The sequence below is a fragment of the Sinocyclocheilus anshuiensis genome, unplaced genomic scaffold, assembly GCF_001515605.1.
Source record: "Sinocyclocheilus anshuiensis isolate Anshui unplaced genomic scaffold, SAMN03320099.WGS_v1.1 scaffold1561, whole genome shotgun sequence".
Taxonomy (NCBI): Eukaryota; Metazoa; Chordata; class Actinopteri; order Cypriniformes; family Cyprinidae; genus Sinocyclocheilus; species Sinocyclocheilus anshuiensis.
In genome coordinates this window covers 1,140,136-1,159,367 of record NW_015536630.1, presented here as the reverse complement: position 1 = coordinate 1,159,367, position 19,232 = coordinate 1,140,136, and the positions used below count along the sequence as shown (strand labels likewise).

The following is a 19,232-nucleotide window of genomic DNA, read 5'->3' as shown; positions in this document are numbered from 1 at the left end:
AGTCACATTTAAGAACATGTCTCTGAAATGGTTTTCAAAACTGTCCTGGAGCAGCCCAGCACTGTCTCACTCATCTAACACACCCGATTTAACTCGTCAGCTCATTAATAGAGACTTTAAGACCTGAAGTGGGTCAGATGTCTATTAATCAAAGGACAAAGAAAAAAAAAAGAGGAAAAAATAACTTTTATAGATTTAAGGATTCATCTATAATTAATTTAGAATTTAGTGTTCGGTAATTCAGTTTCAATTTCTGTATATTTCTGCTGAAAGGCACAGGTAAATATGACATTTATTATAATGGGTTTATGTGAATATTGTTTTAAGTTCACTTAAATTAGAAGTTATTTTTTAAAGTCTAATAAATGTTAAAATTGACAGCTCTCAATTATACTGTAATGTTGAATGGCTATAGTCAATGGTTAAAAATGTAGGGGGGGGGGGCAATTTTATAGAGAAATCAGTATTGGTATCATTGATACTGGCCTTCAGTCATAAAATAAGATGCCATTAAACAAATATTAAAAAATATACTGTCTTTATGTTGTTTGTACATTAATTTGAAGATTGAATGTGAAATTATTGCAATATAAAAGTATATTTAAAAACTTTAAAGTTAGGTGGGATTAATCGCGATTAATTTCAGAAAAATGTGCGATTAATTAGTTAATTTTTTTAATCGATTGACAGCACTTATATATATATATATATATTGTAGCCTTTGCAAATAGATATGAGACTAAAAAAATGAAAATTAAGGTCAGTAATTTCTCTAAATTATTTGATATTATTGAATAAATAATTTCAATAATTTCTCTAAATTATTTGATAGATCTGAATTATTTCAAAGTCTAGTTATAAAGCACTTTTTAAAAAACAGCAAGTGTTTATCAAAGTGCTGTACACGCATAAAAGAATAAAAATATCAATGATACAAACAGTCAACAACACAAAAGAAGACAATAAGACACATAAAGACAACAAAACAAAGCAGCTCTCATGTAGCATCAAATGCCAGACTATAGAAGTAAGTTTTTAGGCTAGATTTAAAAACAGCAAGTGTTTGAGCCTGTCTAATGTAGCGTACTAAGTACCGTATTTGATTTTATATTATTATTATTATAAATGGTAGTATTGCAAATAGTTATGAGGCTGAACCTAGATCACAAAAACGTTTCAATGAAAGTCAAGGTCTCTGTTGGTTAAGCTTAGTTTGGAAAAAAGTTTGGGAATCCCTGATCCAAGTCATGCTACAGTCAGTAAATAAAAGGCATGGCATCCTAAAACCCAACTGATCTTGATATTGCTTAATTTCTCTGGAAATGCCTAACGATGCTTTGCTGTAAACAACGGTATTATAATCAGAATCTAAGCTTTATCCTCGAGCCTAAACTGAAGAGATGCTTAAATCGGCGTGATTTCGAGTAAAGCGGCACCTTCGAGAGTTCTGGCTAAAGGATTAGAGTTGTTATTGTGCTGCGGAGCCCCATTATTTGGGGGAGTCAAAACGCAGCCAGATCCAGCGCACTCCAGCGGGGAAGTGCATCCCCAGGACTCCGACTTAATGGGCCGTACTGTACACCACCTCGCTGTGAAGTGGGATTTGGGGGTCAGCATGTGGAAAAACCCACCGTAAATCAATAGCATCTGAAACAGCCAGGAGCGCTCTCAAAGCCTGAAGATGAGACTTTATTCAAAAATAATAGCCAGTCTGTTTACTGCGCCACGAGATGGATTACATGGCACTGAAATAAATACTTCCAGATGCGGCTCAACAGAAATTACACTGAAGAAGAGGGGGGAGAAAAAAACGACTCCATAAATCTAGAGAGAGAAACGGCAAAGCGTTTTCTGGCACCGAACGCTCGTGCTTCTAATGGCATAGTATTTTCATATCGATGCTTCAGCAAACAAGAAAAGATAGACTGCTGTTGCCAACACTTTGGCATGAAATAAAAACAAATACAGCTCTTTGTGCTCAAAATCCAGGAAGTTGCTATTCTTTCTCCGATAAACTTATTTCAAAGACAAATATTACGCTTTGCTTCAAATGGCGCCAGTACTCGGCCTGTATTTCTGCACTGGGAGGTTTGAATATCATTTCGATAAAATATTGCCTCTTTGGAAGACTACCGTATGTCGTTTTCCCGTTCCAACTGACCCACTTCTGAACACCGCTGCCAGTCTGACCGTTCACTTGACATCCAAGAAGCAATTTCATGGAGTAATAACAAGCTATTCAAACCACGGAGAAGAATGTCTCTACTTGTAAATGTGTAATTGTTAGGGAAGGTTTCACAGGAACTGGCGTCCGATGCCAACGCGAGGGATGCGACTGGAATTCGGGGATGTAAAACCTGCTCCAATGGGCCGTTTATAGTGCAGTGTTTATGAGGCATTGAAAAGGGCACAGAAACAGCAAGTTCTGTGGATGTCAGCGGCCCGGGACGAGACGTCCGTCCTCAGATACGGAGATGATGGAGCAATAAACGAGAGAGATGAGACGCATCACTCTATCGTTTGTTGTCTTTGGCCCAAAGTCTTGCGTAAAGTGAGAGCAGGGAAAACTGCAAGTAAGGTACAAAATATTGCTGTCGCAGCAACTTCTAAACATGCGTAAGGGCCAATGAAAGACACACTTTCGTGATTGTCTAAGGTGTGTTTAGGCAAGATTTACTATTTATATTGCTAACAACCTAGAACAACACAGCAACAAGTTAAACCACTTAGTAACCATCCAGAACCCCCTAGCAACTGCATAGCAACACCCTAACAATGCACTGGAATTAAATTACCTTAGCAACACCCTAACAACCACCCAGAACACACTAGTAACCACTCAGAACCTCCCAACAAACCGCATAGCAACACCCTAGCAACCACAAAGCAATGTGCTAAATAAAAACATTTAAAACACCACAGCTTTGTGCGTAACAACCCCCTAACAAACACTGAGAACACCCTAGAAACTGCATAGTTACGTACTGAAAGCCACCCAGAGCTCTGTAACAACTGCCAAGATTCCACAGTAACTGCATAGCAACACCATAGCAACACACTGAAAAATAAAACTTAAAACACCTTAGCAATGGCATATCACACCCAAACAACCAGTTAGAACACCATAGCAATCACATACCAATGTACTAGAAACCACCAAGAACACCCACAAGAGAAACCACCTAACGACCCCCCAGAAACCCTTAGTAACTGCATAGCAACGCCCTAACAACCACATAGTGTAACTCCTCTGGTTATACTTGCCCTTCTCTGAGTGGGATTCGAACTGGTGTTTCCAGCATTGGAGACAATGAAGCTAAAGATCATAGCCTCTAGCGTCAGTCACTAGTGCGCCTCTTGAGATCAGGGGCACAACTCTTACTAGCTGGCCTCCGTTACAATAGCAGCATGCTAAAAACTACTATAGCAATAGTAGTGGCACTCGTCATGGCAGTGAGTTTCATGTAGTTTCTCACAATTTCTAAAGAAAAAATCAGTTATAATTATTATAATCCAGTTAGTTATGCTTATGTTTTTTAATTCACCACACTGTATAATAAATCTTTCACTTCAAACTCTCAATATTTGTAGATAGACAGGTGAATTTCAGATATCTGTGCACTAAAAATAAACCTGGATGTCACATTTACACCGCATGTACTTACGCCACTAGAAAGCACTAGAAAGTTGTTCTCGCATTAGCAGGTCAAATTAAGCGTCAGAGAAGGATGTTTTCGCCAGGCATTTACAAAAACTGGCAGAAACAAACACAAAAGGAAAAACAATTCCATCTGATGAGCCGCTTTTCCACAACAGCAGACTCTGGAATCAAATAAACGTATACTTCTTCTTGGCCGGTGACTTTCTGTCCTTGTGGACGGGGGAGGTAATTGCGTTGCCCTGTGCGTGAGTGTAATCGAATGATCTCTGAATGATTGTAGGTCTTGCGTTACCCTCTTAATTCAATTTCAAAGTTAATAATCTCACAATGACTTGATTTTGGTAATTTGAGGCCGATAAAGCCTCCAACAACAGTCACTGGGGCAGACGTTTAAATTACATAATGCTATACATCCACAATGGTGAAACTTGAGTGAAAGCGAACCGTTTCCAGATTGGCGATTTCTCTTCGTTTCAATCTGGGGGAGTGTTGAGAATCTCAGATGCATTTGAAGGTAATACGTCGACTTAACTGCTGCAACGTCGAAAGTCTGAATGGCGACCACGCCAATTGATAACTGTCCACATTAATGAGAAAGCGCCTTGTGTCTGTCAGCAACCCCACGTACACTCGACCTTCCAAACAAGGGCTTAATTCTACCTTTTGAGCTTTTTAAAAGACCAGAGTGAAAAGTGCTTATTGGTGCAATTAATCGTGGGCTTAAACTGGCTCCAGTCGCAATAAAACCCAGTTAATTACATGATAACTTGGTTCTGACAGCACTCACTCAGTCACTTGCATCCCCCCGTCTAATTATTCCTGTGCCATTCCCAGTAAGTAGCCGAGATTTACTCAAAGGCAAATGCGAGTGGCACTCGAGAACATCTGGAAGTCTTCACTCAGCATCATACCCTGGAAAACCATATAACACCTGTTTTATATATTAAACAATACACCGCGTCCCCGCGCAACTCCCAGTTTCCTACATGCTGGGCTCATGTTTACGCCATGGAAATCCAGTCACATTTGTCCTGCGTTGCTTGGCGACATTGAAATTGTAGGGCTTTTAGAGATGTAATAAGAACATGCTTCCATCATGCTTTGGTTTTCCTTTGCAGTTCTTACTGAATATCTGGCACAAACATGTAAGAGATGGGACTGAATTATCTCAGGATGTTGTGCATTACCATGGAGGTTCTTTTGCAAAACACAAGATGAATCTGGTGTAAAATGAATTAAAACTGTGATTTAGTGCTTTGCCAGATTACATCACAATGAATAGTAACAAATATCTGTATTTAAAACAAAAACAGCTATGCAAAATAGATATTGGCAATTGCTTATTACAGCAATGGCTTAAAGGGTTAGTTCACCCAAAAATTAAAAGTACCAAGATGATCGACAAAGTAGTCTGTGTGACATCAGTGGTTCAACTGTAAAGTTACGAAGCTACGAGAATAAATTTTTGCGCAAAGAAAACAAAATTCATGACTTTATTCCACATTTTCGTCTCTACTGCGTCACTTGTGGACGTGCGTTCACGACAGTACCATGACGCGAGCGTGTGGCAGCACTGACCCGAGGGCAACATGAGGGTGAGTAATTAATGACAGAATTTTTATTTTTGGGTGAACTAACCCTTTAACAACCAGTTCGCACACCCTAGCATAGCAACATAATAAAAACATCAATATCACCTTAGCAACCACCTAGTGACCACCCAGAACCCCTTAGCAACTGCATAGCAACATCTTAGAAACTACACAGAACCTCTTAGAAAAAAAAAAGAAAAAAAAACCCCTCAAACCTCCTTAGGGTAACAATGCCGTCAGAACTCTGAAGCAACTGCATAAAAAACATACAGAACAGATTAGCAACTGCATAGCAACACCCTAACAATCACATAGTAACCCCGTAGAAACAAAAAAAACCAGGGTAACTCAGGATAACAACGCCGTAACAACTGGACAGAACTCCAAAGAAACTGCATTAAAAAATATGCAGAACACCCTAGCAACCACATAGTAATGTGCCAAAAACTACTCAAAACACTTTAGCAACACCTCTGTATCATGGCAGTGAGTTTCATGCAAATTTCTCAGTTTCTTAAGAAAATGCTAACGCTTACCATGTTTTATATTTCACCAGACTATATAAGAAGTCTTCCCGTGAGTCTAGAAGTGACACTGGCAGGTTTTCTGGCAGCCATTGGCTCGGGAAGCATCAAGTGGGCTGTCATTGGTAAATTGCTCATTACCTGTGAATTGCAGATTGACCACAGCAGCAAAAGCCTCCAAATTGGCTGTGAGAAAGCCTCGAAGCCTCCAAGAGCCATTTCTCAAACGCAGCCTAGCACTTAAGACACCCACACTTCTGCGCCTGATGGAAAATTATAACTCGCTGCACAGTCGCATACGTAAGCGGCATTTCTTCAGCCGTAAACAGAACTTACGGAAAACAAAACAAAATTAAATCTCCTTTGTATTTCCAAAAAGGATCGAAATTCCGCTTATTTAATTCTCCAGTAGAATTGTGTGTCTTTTATGAGGAAAATTACACTAACCGCAAATTGCGCTAAACAATTCCAATACTTTAGGGCTTGACCACTTTAAAATGGGGCTGCGCTGCGATTATAAATATAACTCTTTTACGGCTCTGTTATTACGCACTGAGAAGGGGGAGAGCGGGCCAATCTTGTGGCTGTAGCGCCTGATGGCCTCTCTGATGTGGGCTGGTTGGATGGCACTGCTCTGAGCCTCTGCGCCACAGGCCGCCGCACTCTGCAACGGAGAAGACAGAGAAAATACAGCTCGTATTATTGCTAATTCAAAAACACGGTGGGAGTCCTGCAGTTTAGTGCACAAACACAAACTCCGCACACTTTTGGGAATCCAAATCGGCCGGCGCTTCACCTCTGGAGAGATATAAATGCTACGTGTCATTTGATGCTTTATGAACTCGCAGTGCAGGCTGATTCTGATATATAGAGGCCTGACAGTAAACGTTAGTGCTGCGTGTGATTGGCTGTAATTGCAGTGTCTCTGAAGTCATTGGAGGGAAGGGAACGATTTCGACTCGGTATCTCTTAGCAGATGAGGGAAAAACAACTTCCCTATTTGGATGTTTGCAATAAACATCAGAGAAACTGGAGTCAGTAAAACAGGACGGGTAGGAAAATACTGAGACTTGTTTCTTGCTAATGTTTCCACTGCATATTAAGGGGCTGGAATCTATGATAAGCATTAAAATAACCTCTGGGTATTACTTCTAGTGTAAAATAAACAGCGTTAGGTTGGTTGTTTGGTTTTGAGTGGCCCATCGGTGTAAGCTGTTTGTCTGGAAGATGGGAGATTTTGAAAAAGAAATAAAAGATTAGACTGCCTTAAAACGTTATATAACATTAGTGAAGAAATTGGCACCACTAGTCATTCAACTTGGACTTGTACGATAAAATGTATGGTTTTTGATGGATGTTTTGTAAATGATGTAAAATATGTTTTTAATGTATATTTTAGCTGAGAATGATAAATAATATAGAATAATAATGGCAATGATTATATTATTATTATTATTATTATATTTGAAAATAATTCATAATTATTTATTAAAATGTATTATTATTAGGGCATTGTTTGAGAATTTAATAATTATATATACATACATACAAACATACTATAATAAACATAGTATAATAAGATGAAGAAGAATTTAAATGAACAATATGATTAATCACTTACATTTATGCATTTAGCAAACGCTTTTATCCAAAGCAACTTCAAAGGAGGAACAAAAGCAATTAATCAGAGCCAATAATATCTGTAATATACAATGCCATAACATTTATAAAATAAATAATTTATTTTATAAATAATAATAATAATAGATTACTGTTATTATTGTTGTTGTTATTACTAATATTATTATTATATTATGATGATTAAATTCTTAAGCAGTGTATTATTAATAAAACATTTAAAGAAAAATATTTAAATTTTTTTATATATTCATATATTCATAATAATATCACCATCGTCATTATTTTTCTTTATTATATATAATTCTCAGCTCAAATATACATTAAAAATATATTATTTTATATCATTTACAAAACCTTTAAGGAAATCAAACATTTCACTGTATGTTAAATGTGAACAAATGACTAGGGATGCCAAAATTACACACTTCATCTTGTGTTATATAACAGAAATATTTCTGGTTCAACACTACTTCAAGCATTTTATTTTATAAAGAAACAGGTAGCCCCGCCCCCAACTCCCCCATTGGTTGAGCCTGCTGTTATGTCCGGCCCAGTTGGGTTTCTCAAATAAACAGACTGCAGTTCCATTAAACAAACACTAGTGGTGCAGTGATCACACACTCATCTATAACTGGAGGCTAGCTATATAATCTCAACATAATATAGATGATCTGTCAATATTTGTGCACCTTCTTCCTCTTCCTCTGTTTGATCTTACTGCTTGCCCTGGGCCATGGAGTGCATCTTTCCCTGGTGTCCCGTCAGAGGGACGCTGGGAGTGGACGGCGGCGTGCTTTCCGGAGAGTCCGTCTCCTTTTTGGTGCTTGTAGCCTAAAGATAGACCATAAAAATCACATATGTGAGCACAAATTCCTCATTATTTTTCCAAGAGTGACATTAGACGACTGCTACACATACACAATCACAATGTGCCTGACCTTCTCATACACAAGACTTGTTTTTAGGAAACTCATGATGCAAAAAGGTCACGGCTACAAAACACGACCCTGAAAACATCACCTGCAGTCTTACGACACGTCTCGGTCCTATCGCTCAAACCACAGGGTCATTCTGTCACTCTCGCCACATGGGAACGCGGCCGACCCCCAAGGATCAGGAGAAAAACAATACTGGAATTCAGGCTAAAAAAATACCATGCGCGCTTCCAGACCCAGAGTGGCCTTGACCGAGTCCGAAAAGAGGGAGAGAGAGAGAGACAGATGAGGTTTCGTGGTTTCAGTGACACAGAAGTTCATCCATGGAACGGATCCCGCAGCTCAAAACCACCTTGGACAAACTTGGCGAGAGGTCAAAACCGCGGAGCAAGACGCTCTTGTTTGGTTTTCTTCTCCAATGGACAAGCGCTCGGAGAAAGCTGTTGACATGACCGTTATCACCACAAAAACCATTTGAACTATTCTATAGCATCACCAAACAGCAACTAACATCATAAAACATCATAATAGTGGATTAGAGCATAAGAATGGATAATGTAGATGCTTCTCGGTAAAGAATATCATTCACATGCAGCTTAAACCAAACAAACAACACATTAGTGACCAAATAACTGACTTTCTTTCTAGAAAGTCTAGAAGACAATGATTGACTGAATGATTGAAAGGAATAGTTTATCAAAAAAAATGAAAATCCTGTCATCATTTACTCACCCAAAATCATTTTCTGTTGAAAACAAAAAAAAATATGTTCATGCTGGTCTTTACTTTTATTGCACTTCTTTGTTGCAATTTTAGGAGCTTGCTTGCATTTGTCACAATTCACTTCCATTGTATTCTGCTAAACATCTCCTTGTCCTGAAGGTGAATTAATAAAGGTGAATAAATTACAGGATTTTTATTTTTGACCATAGTTTAGAATTTCCAAATAAATATTACATTATTATAGTATTATAATTATGTGTAATTACACAATAATTATGTATACTGTATATATACACACATATACACACACACACACACACAATTTTGGGGGATCCATACCTTTAAAAACTATTTATAATTTCCAAATAAACATCCAAAGTGTTATTTTAGTGTTATTTATATACTATTATATTAATTGTATATTTTACATTTTTATTTAATTTTTTTGTTTAATTTTTAGTAATTTGATGTACTTTTGTCATTTTTATTTTTTTTTATTTTCTATTTTTATTTCAATTTTAGTTTTAGTTTATTTTAGGAAATCAAATTAAACTTATTTGATTTCACTTAGTTGGCAATGAAACATTTCTCATTTTCATTTAAACTTATCTAATGCTATTTAAACTTTATTTCAATTAATTAAAATGATTTATAATAGTTTTTAATAGTCGTTTAGTTAACAATAACAACACTGATTACCAAAAAGTAAACTGAAAGTGTTTTGTTTACCTCAGCCGAGGAGTTGCAGTACTGGATGAAAGTTGCTGATATGGCGTGTTGAAACGGATCGCCTGTTTTGGGAGTCATATCTTGTTTAACCAACAGGGCAAGGTCAACAACCTAAAATATAAAACCATATCAGCTTACGAGTAATGGCACTTGATATGAAGAGCAAGATGATAATATTTTTCCCAGGAAACATCATACTGAACGAAGAAAGCACTGGAACGCTTCAAAAGAGCTTATTTTCAGGGTTTTATTGCACTGGAAACAGAGACCGAGCGAAAGTAAAGTGGCAATTTAGCAAATGTCAGAGTGATTTCCTGAAATGAAACAGTTTGTCATTTTTGTGAATCTGAAGCACAATGTGATTTCGTGCTCAGTCTGACAGCAGCTCACCTTGGCCACCGTCTCGTAGGCCAGATAGGACAGGATCTCCATGGACATGGTGTTGGGCTTCATATCCAGACTGCTGCAGTCCACTCGTGGAATTTCAAGGCCTTCTTAGCTAAACAGAGCACACAGTTTGAGTGAGAATATGATGTGCTGATGCACACTATAAAAATGATCGTAACTTTAATGGTAAAAGACTCTAAAGATGCTACAGTAAAAACATGTTAATTGGTTCTCTTACTATAAATGGTGAAAAACCCTAACAGGACATAAAATACTGTTAAACTTGCATTATATTACCATCAGTTAATAAAATGTAGTTTTTACTGTGAATTTAAAGGGGTCATATGATGCGATTTCAATTTTTCCTTTCTCTTTGGAGTATTACAAGCTCTTGGTGCATAAAGAAGTTCTGTAAAGTTGCAAAGACTAAAGTCTCAAATCCAAAGAGATATTCTTTATAATGGGTTTTCATGTTTTTGTCTCATCGCTCCGGCCGGACAGGGCATCACAGTATGGTATGGGTGTAACATTTCCGTCACACGCTTGAAGTATTCAGACAATCACAACGCACTGGATAGCTGGCCAATCAGAACACACCTCGCTTTTCAGACCGATGAGCTTTGTAAAAATCAACGCGTTTCAGAAAGGCGGGGCATAGAGGAGAAACAATAATGTACAGTATGTGGAAAATAATGTGTTTTTTTAACCTTAAACCGCATAAACACATTTCATTACACCAAATACACAAAATAATGTTATTTTTAGCAACATCATATGACCCCTATAACCACAAACGCTCAATTTCCGGCCCTGTGACGTGTTTTCGGTCAGATTTAGTGTGTACTCAGCATCAGTGTTGTTCAACAGGGTTATTCAGGCACATTTACTGTGCCGTTGTCCCGACCTGCAGCTCGATGCCAGTAAGACATCACAGTTACTGGAGCGGCACAAAGCCAGTGAACATGTTTTTAGTGCAGAAATGTGGCCTTCAGAAGCCAGCAGTGGTGTGTTCACAATCCCACATCTGCGTTCTTACAAGCCCTCGGGCGCAGAATTGCCAACCGAACAACTCATCAGAGATGATATCTGACGCGCTGCAACTGACATGAGGAGTGCTGAGCTCTACACTGACACTACAAACCATACCTGGCATGCTCACAGAGCAACAAAACGGATGCATTCATCAGTGCATATGCAGTGAATCTTAACGCATTCCTGTAGCTCAAACAGCAGAATTATGGCAAAAGCCAAGGTCATGGGTTCGATTCCCAAGGAATGTATGAACTGATAAAATGCAGACCTTTAATGCAATATTAAAGTATTAATATGCAATAGTAAAATATAAAAGTCACTTCGAATAAAAGTGTCTGACAAATGCATAAATGGACTGGAATCCATATTTCTGGTCATCTTTTCAATTCTTTGTATAAAAAATTAAAAGTAACTATTATCCTTAATATCATGTGTCAACATCATAAAACACATCTCAAGAAAATTATGAACAATGCAAGCCCACTATTGTTTTTGAAATGTCTCTTCTGCTCACCAAGGCTGCATATAAAGGATAAAAAAAATCAGTAATATTGTGAAATATTATTACAATTTAAAACAGCTCTTTTCCATTTTAATATATTTTAAAATGTAATTTATTTCTTTGATGCAAAAAACATTTCTGATTATTATCAATGTAGAAAACAGTTGGGCTGCTTCATATTTTTGTGCAAACTGCCATCATTTTTATTTTTCCGGATTTGTTGATGAATAAAAAGTTGAAAGGAATGGCAATTATTTGAAATAGAAACCTTTTGCAACATTATAAATGTCTTTACTTTCACCTTTGAGCAATTTAATGCATCCTTGCTGAACAAAAGTAATTTCTTTAAAAAAAATAGCTTACTAAATTTGGTAATAGTTATGTCATTTTTTGAATCCCATAATAATCCCTTCAATTAATATACTGTTATATCTACGGAGGTCCTGTGTGACGAAACGGTTTAAACCTCAGTTTTATCAGCTACTCCGAGGACTCAACAAGAAGACGGACGTCATTATTTCCTCGTTTTATGTCCTGCGATGAAATGGCGTAACATAACAAGAGAAGGACAATCTGTGTAAACTTTAAGAGAGCCGTGCGCAGTAATGAACCCTCTTAATAGCAACCCAACAGGTCTGACTCGGATTTACAGCAGAGCGTGTTAAGTTGCAGGTCAGAACCTATAATTAGACGTTTCCTCATCCTGGACCAATTTCATACCTTCACATAACAGTCAATTTGAGCTCTCCACCAGGCTGTGTGTCATAAAACATAAAGGCTCAAGGTTTACGACTGCTTTTTTTTCTCCTCGTGCTGCAGAGGATCTGTTTTACGGTCTACAGAGAGCCGCGTCTCCGAGAAGCGCCGGGTTCGAGGTTGAGGACAGCCTGACGTGACGCTCGCCTGGATCGCTTACAGGCCACCCAAACCAACCGGAGTCTTTTTATTTAGTTAGCTGGCAGTCATTGGAAATTCCATCTTTGAAAATACATATTAATGATGCCGAGCGCCTGATCGTTACACGGCGCTGGAACTGCGATTTCTATTAGCGTCGTTAAGAGCCGTACGGAGGTCTCGTTTTGCACTCGGAGGGGGAATTCGCAGCAGTCTCGGTGTCTGGGTCCCGCTCCAAATTGGGGCGCGAGTGATACGAGACTGGAGCCGCTGCACTTTTAAATAACTCTTGTCAAGCGGCTGGACTGAGACAGGAGAAATGTTTTGACTGTGGCTTATTGACTGAAAAGAGCAGCGGGGGGGATTCGATGTTTGAATACTATGTTTAGCCGCTGATAAAATCAAAACGTTGACCCACCTGCTAATAGCCAAATTATACCCACAACTGACGCGGCGGCTGTATAGGAGGACGTTGGCAAATATTTGATTTGGCCGCTGGCGGCTTTCATTTCGTGCCAGTGTGGTCTGGATAAAGGGAATCTCAATTTGTACCACTGCTAGCGATGAGATTTCCATAGGCCGAGGCCCAAGATATATTTTGGATATCTAGTGTAGTGCTGTGTATTTCAATGCGCGTCACTCGGTGATTAACAGCCCGAGGCAGGCTAGAATTAAATTTGTGGGGCATTTCATTCAGACGCGCGGCTAAGTTTAGACGATCAAACGCGGATGGGTTTAAAGCGCCTCTGTTTTTGTGTGAAAGAGAGTCAGTGTTGTAGATACGAGGCTATGGGAGAGATTTAAATGAGCTGTAACATCACTCTCATGTTGAAGAGACTCCTGATGATACTCACATTTTGAATTTCAGTCATCACTGAAAGAGCAAATAAGAAAACAAATCCACTAGCAACTTCCTGAACCTATTAAGGGTCACAATCATTGTGATAATCTAGTGCTGTCAAACGATTAATCGCGATTAATCGCATCCAAAATAAAAGTTTTTGTTTACATAATATATGTGTGTATACTGTGTATATTTATTATGTAGATATAAATACAAACACATGCATGTATTTAAGAAAAATAAGTTATGTTTATATATTAAATATATTTATATATAATATAAAATATACAAATATAAATATATAAATGTATATACAAGTAAATATTTTTATATTATAATATATACAGTATGTGTGTGTATTTATATATACATAATAAATATACACAGTACACATACATATATTATGTAAACAAAAACTTTTATTTTGTATGCAATTAATCGTTTGACAGCACTAGATAAAACATATGTAGTTAATGTCCTGCAAAACTTTTTTCAAATGCCAAAGAGAAACTTTTTACAAAATTACAAAAATGGCATCCTCGGTCTGAGAACAGTTTGCATTAACTTTGTCTTAAATGTGAACACTTTGAACAAACTCAGACCATTTCAGGTCAGGCAGTGCTTCAGGTTCACTTTCACTTCACATGCATGCAATTTCCAATATTTTTGAGCATTACATGCTACCATATATTAATTATAATGGTAACATGCAAAGATGCTGAAGACTTATTTAATTGCTACGAATAAAAAACACCCATCATGTGCACACAAAGAAACGCAACGTTTTTTTTTTTTAACCAGACCAAAGTGGAAATACTATATTATTATTATATAACAAATTTCCTATTTTCAATTTAAGAACTGTAATTAAAAATATATATATGGTTAAAGCATTATTATGGCATTGTATATGGTAAAAATAATATGATGTAGAATGTCAATAGTGGCCTTGATTTAAATAAATAAATACTCTTAAATGGAAACTGGATCAAATTACACATTAAACTAAATTAAAATGAAATAAATAAATAAAAAAAAAAAAATCATTTAGAGTCAAAGTAATTGATTGATAATATTAATGTACAATACATTTTCATTTTAGGAATTATATTACAATTAAAATAATATGGTAAAAGTATTATTATGGCATTGTTTATGGTAAAAAGAGGTCTTGGTCGGATGGATCAATAAATGAATAAAATTTAAAAAAAGATACACTTTGCAGGGACAGTAGCTAAGTTTCGAGAAGCTAATCTTTTCAAAGTCAAAAACCACCTCAAGTTAGCGTAAAAAAAAAAGGGATTTTTTTCTAAATTAGGCATTTCCATCACTCATTTCTGATGCAATACTTTAAAATGTGCATAAAACAGGGTGATGGAAACAGCTAAAGTGAATTCATGCAAAAAAACAAAAACAAAAAAAAAACTCAATTTCACTCGTCCACACAAAGACATCTGAGTTTGATTCTTTAAAGAGAAAACATTCTCAAAGAGATTTTTATCATGTCATTCAGACTCAAAAACTTCCAGTATATTAACTAGTTTACAGTTCACATTACTGCTCTTTCAAGGAAAATTTGAAAGTGGAAAAAAAAACAACCCAAAACTGTCCAAAGTTTGGTGAAAACCCAAGCAAGTAAAAGTGCAAGAGTTTACATTGCTGTTTTCGGCATTTACGATTTCCTAGGGAATTTGCAAAGTACAGATCACCAGTGTCTCAGAATAGCATCCTGCTGTCATCATGGCATCAAGGCAAAACAATGCGGATCCCACACATCATGACAAAAACACTTTTAAACATTCCCATCTGAACGCGGCCGGGAAAATAACAGATTGTCAAGAGATCTTAGAGGGTCCTTGGGAAGATGGATGATCTGCCGGAGGAAATACAATCCACACACCGCTGACAAAAGAGAGGCCAACGCCGGCTGATCAAGTGTAGCAGCGCGCGGGTGAATTATACCCTCGTCCGAGCCGATCGCGGCCGCCCTGGACTGGACATCTGACAGATGCTTGACCCGTGAGCTTGTGGCTTTGGAAATCCTATGAAATAATGGCCTGAGTATTTACACAAGAGCTGTAGTTTATTCACAGCAGTGAGAAAATCTGGAGAGTAAATGGATGATGCAAATGAGGGCTTTGAAATGGTCTCATTTACAGTAATAAAAGTGCTACTAGCAGTAAGAGACTGATATAATAGCTATAATCAGAACATATTTGGCTGTTTTGGCAAATGGACTTCTGTAAATATCTCATGGTTTTCAAACACTCTAATATTTGATTAATGACAGAAATTTCAGAATCTTAAATATTTCTTCATCTTTTGTAAAATATTTATATATAGAACAATTAAAATTGTATAAACAATGAAATAATACATCATTTATATAATAAAATATATAATAATATGCAGACATACATATTTAAATAATACAGAAAAAAACTAAATATATATATATATATATAATATTACTGTATGCTGCAGGTAAGGCGAGCAGATGGAGGAGCGCAGGGGAAGCAGACATGTGCTGTAAGCCACCAGAAGAGCTAGTTAAGGAAGACGAGGGGGCGGCGGCGGGTGAATGGGGCACTAGATAAAGCAGCACAGTGCTGTGTGGTTAAACCATAAAGCTCCTCTCTCCAGGACTTCATGAGTGAAGCAAAGTGGGAGGCCCAGAAGGATATGGTTCCTTATTCCCAAAAGGTTGTCCTGATAGCTAAAACATACCCATTAAAACACTCAGTAGGAACAAAGTTTTGGGGGAAACCGCAGGCTTTCTTGGCCACATCCAGAACCGTTTTAATTGAGACGGGACGTATAACGTCTCATGGTAATACACCCTTGTCCACGGTTCTTGCTTCAGACCTTTAATTACGTCTTTCAGCTGTGGCCATTTATTTCACTCGGCACAGTGAGAACAAAAAGACAGAGTTCATGCTCATATCGCAAAGATTCAGAGCGTTTAATCACGTATCGATGTCTGATAAAGATACACATCCCCTCATAGCTTTCCCAGATTGGACTGAAAACACTCCAGTTGTCATTTGACAGGTCAATTCCTACTCTCTAGCTTCACTCGTGGTGTATTTGCACGTCTGTCTGCTGTGCACAGAGGAAAATATCACGATGGAAACTCAGATGAGATGTTAAGACTATTAGTGGAGGACGATGAAACCCAGTCGGACCTACTGACAGCAGTCTGAGCCGCGCTTTCTTGTCTTTAATGGAGCACGAGTATCAGAACCACATGTTCTTCTGTGGTTCTCAACTGCGTGTTTAAACACCTTGTTTGGGTCAAACCTCTGTTCCACAATGACTACAGGAATAAAGTGCACTTGTTCGTAGTGTCATTTAAGTGCACACGCTGTCTGAGCTCCTTGAGCACTTGATTCACTGAAGAAATTATGCTGGAAATTACTGACGGTTAGTATTTGCACAGATAACTGCAATCTGTACATAATAACTTGACAAACACAATGCTGAAAGAAATCCACAAACTCTTTTACTGGACTACAGGCACTGCTGCCACAATCACCAAAAAATCCACATTATTTCTCTTACCAGCATTTTTAGAGTTGAAGTAACTGAATTACATTATTATTGTTCAATACATTTCCAATTTTTAGTTATAATTCAAATAATATGGTAAAAGTATTATTATAGCATGGTATATGGTAAAAAAATAATATGGGTTGATATATAATATGTTAAAATTGGTTAAAATGTTAAACATTGGTTTAAATAAATAAATAAATGGAAACTGGATCAAATGAACTAAAGTGGACTAAAAAGAGATGAGTCTATTTTCAAATCCAGGGACATTGTAAATTAATATAAATAAATAATTAAATAAATAAAAAATAAAATTTCAATTTCAATTCAATTTCACTCAATTACGAGAAATATATTATTTTTGTACAATTCATTTTCAATTGATTAAAAATTATATTAGAATTAAATATGGCATGGTATATGGTAAAACTAATATGTTATTAAATATAATCTGGAAAAATGGTCTTGATTAAATAAAATAATAATAATGTAAATAAAACAAATATAAATAAATAAATAAAAAACTATATATATATATATATATATATATATATAATAATGGCAAAATAATAAATGTTTTTACATGCACAGACTGATTATGTTTAATAATCTGACAGTGTGTGAGGTAAATGCCTTTAACAAATATTTCTGACTTGACAGGAGGAAATATAATATGACACATCTCCTGTGGATTAAGCATGTGAATGTTTAGGTTTTGACGCTAATATCAGAGGAAATCGGATCTTTTCAAATTCTTGTGGTTTCTTGCATTGCCAGTTTATGAATTGCATGTAAAGCTTGTAAATAGATTTGTATAATAAACTGATTTTTGATAGTTCATTTGTTGTTGTGCCTGTAAACACACTCAAAATCTTAATTTAACTGTGCAGGACATAGTGGTTTTGGTGAGTTTTGGTGAATTTGGCTGATCTTTATCATGAAAGAATGAAGCGCTCCTTCTCTTTCTGCAACCGCAGGACAATCCCCTCAAATTTCTCCCACAATCCCAGTCTGTGCTGTCCACCCTCGCCGAAGCGTGTACATTTCAGCCCTCACCTCCAGCCGCTCCTGCTTGACATCATCCACCTCCTCTTCCTCCACCTGCGACAGGAATTCCCCGGTCTGGTCGATGGAGCTCATGAAGTCCTGCAGCAGGCGCTGTCTCTTGTTGATGCTGCTGCTGCTGCTGCTGCTGTATTTGTCTGTGAGAGGACAGAAACAGTCAGAGCACATCTGCAGGCCAGCTGAGATCCAGCGGCCCACTCGAGTCATGCAGACCTCTGACACACGCTTACATCTCACACAAATACAGGCTAAAACTCCTTTCAAATCTGCTATAGAACAAGATTATACACTGCTTGAATGACAAAAATGCTCATAATAATAGAGAGACCTACGGGATGCGGTTTAGTCTCTCAAAAATGTTCAAATCAATGGATTTGAATGATCTGTTAAGTATTTTATTAGAGAAGGAAAAACCGCGGCTTGTGTACTGCATCATCACTGTGTCTGTCACGCGACTCTGTTGCCGTTTCGGGCTTGAACTGATGGTAAAACTAATCACATTATTAACTGTCTTGATATTTACTTTGAAAGATGAAGCTCGCGATTATGGTAAGGGGCGTTACATTTCCGACGCGTGCTTGCAGTGTTCGGCCAATCACAATGCACTGGGTCAGCTGGCCAATCAGAGCAGACTGCGCTTGTCGGAAGGAGGGGGCTTTGTAGAAAACGAAGCGTTTGAGAGAGGCGGGGCATAGAGGACCTACAATAATGTACAGTATTTGAAAAATAATGTGTTTTTTGAACATTAAAGCATGTCCACATATTCTGTTAAACCAAATACACAAAATAATGATCTTTAAAATAGCATCATATGACCCCTTTAAGAGAATTTGAAATGGTTTAATCTTTGCCATAATCCATTACAATGACAGATGAGCTGAATCTTAAAACTAGTGAAAATATTGTCCAGTATTGACTGATAAATAACCACTATCAAGAAATGACAACTGATACTGGTCCAGTATATTGTGCATCCTCAGTTAAACGCCTGAAATGACTTTTGTAAGCAAATATAAATTATTCATTTATAATAATTTAAAGTTTTTTTTTACAAAACTATTTTAATGAGTAAATATGCATATCAGTAAATGGATGTAAATATAACACTTGATGATGCTTTTCCTTCACTGTCCACTCCAAAATTATTTATG

General features: G+C 37.1%; 1 pseudogene; it reads right to left on the bottom strand.

The window, feature by feature from the left end:
* LOC107653894 (transcription initiation protein SPT3 homolog) overlaps positions 1-19,232 on the bottom strand; it is a 136,408-nt pseudogene that overhangs the window by 26,406 nt on the left and 90,770 nt on the right.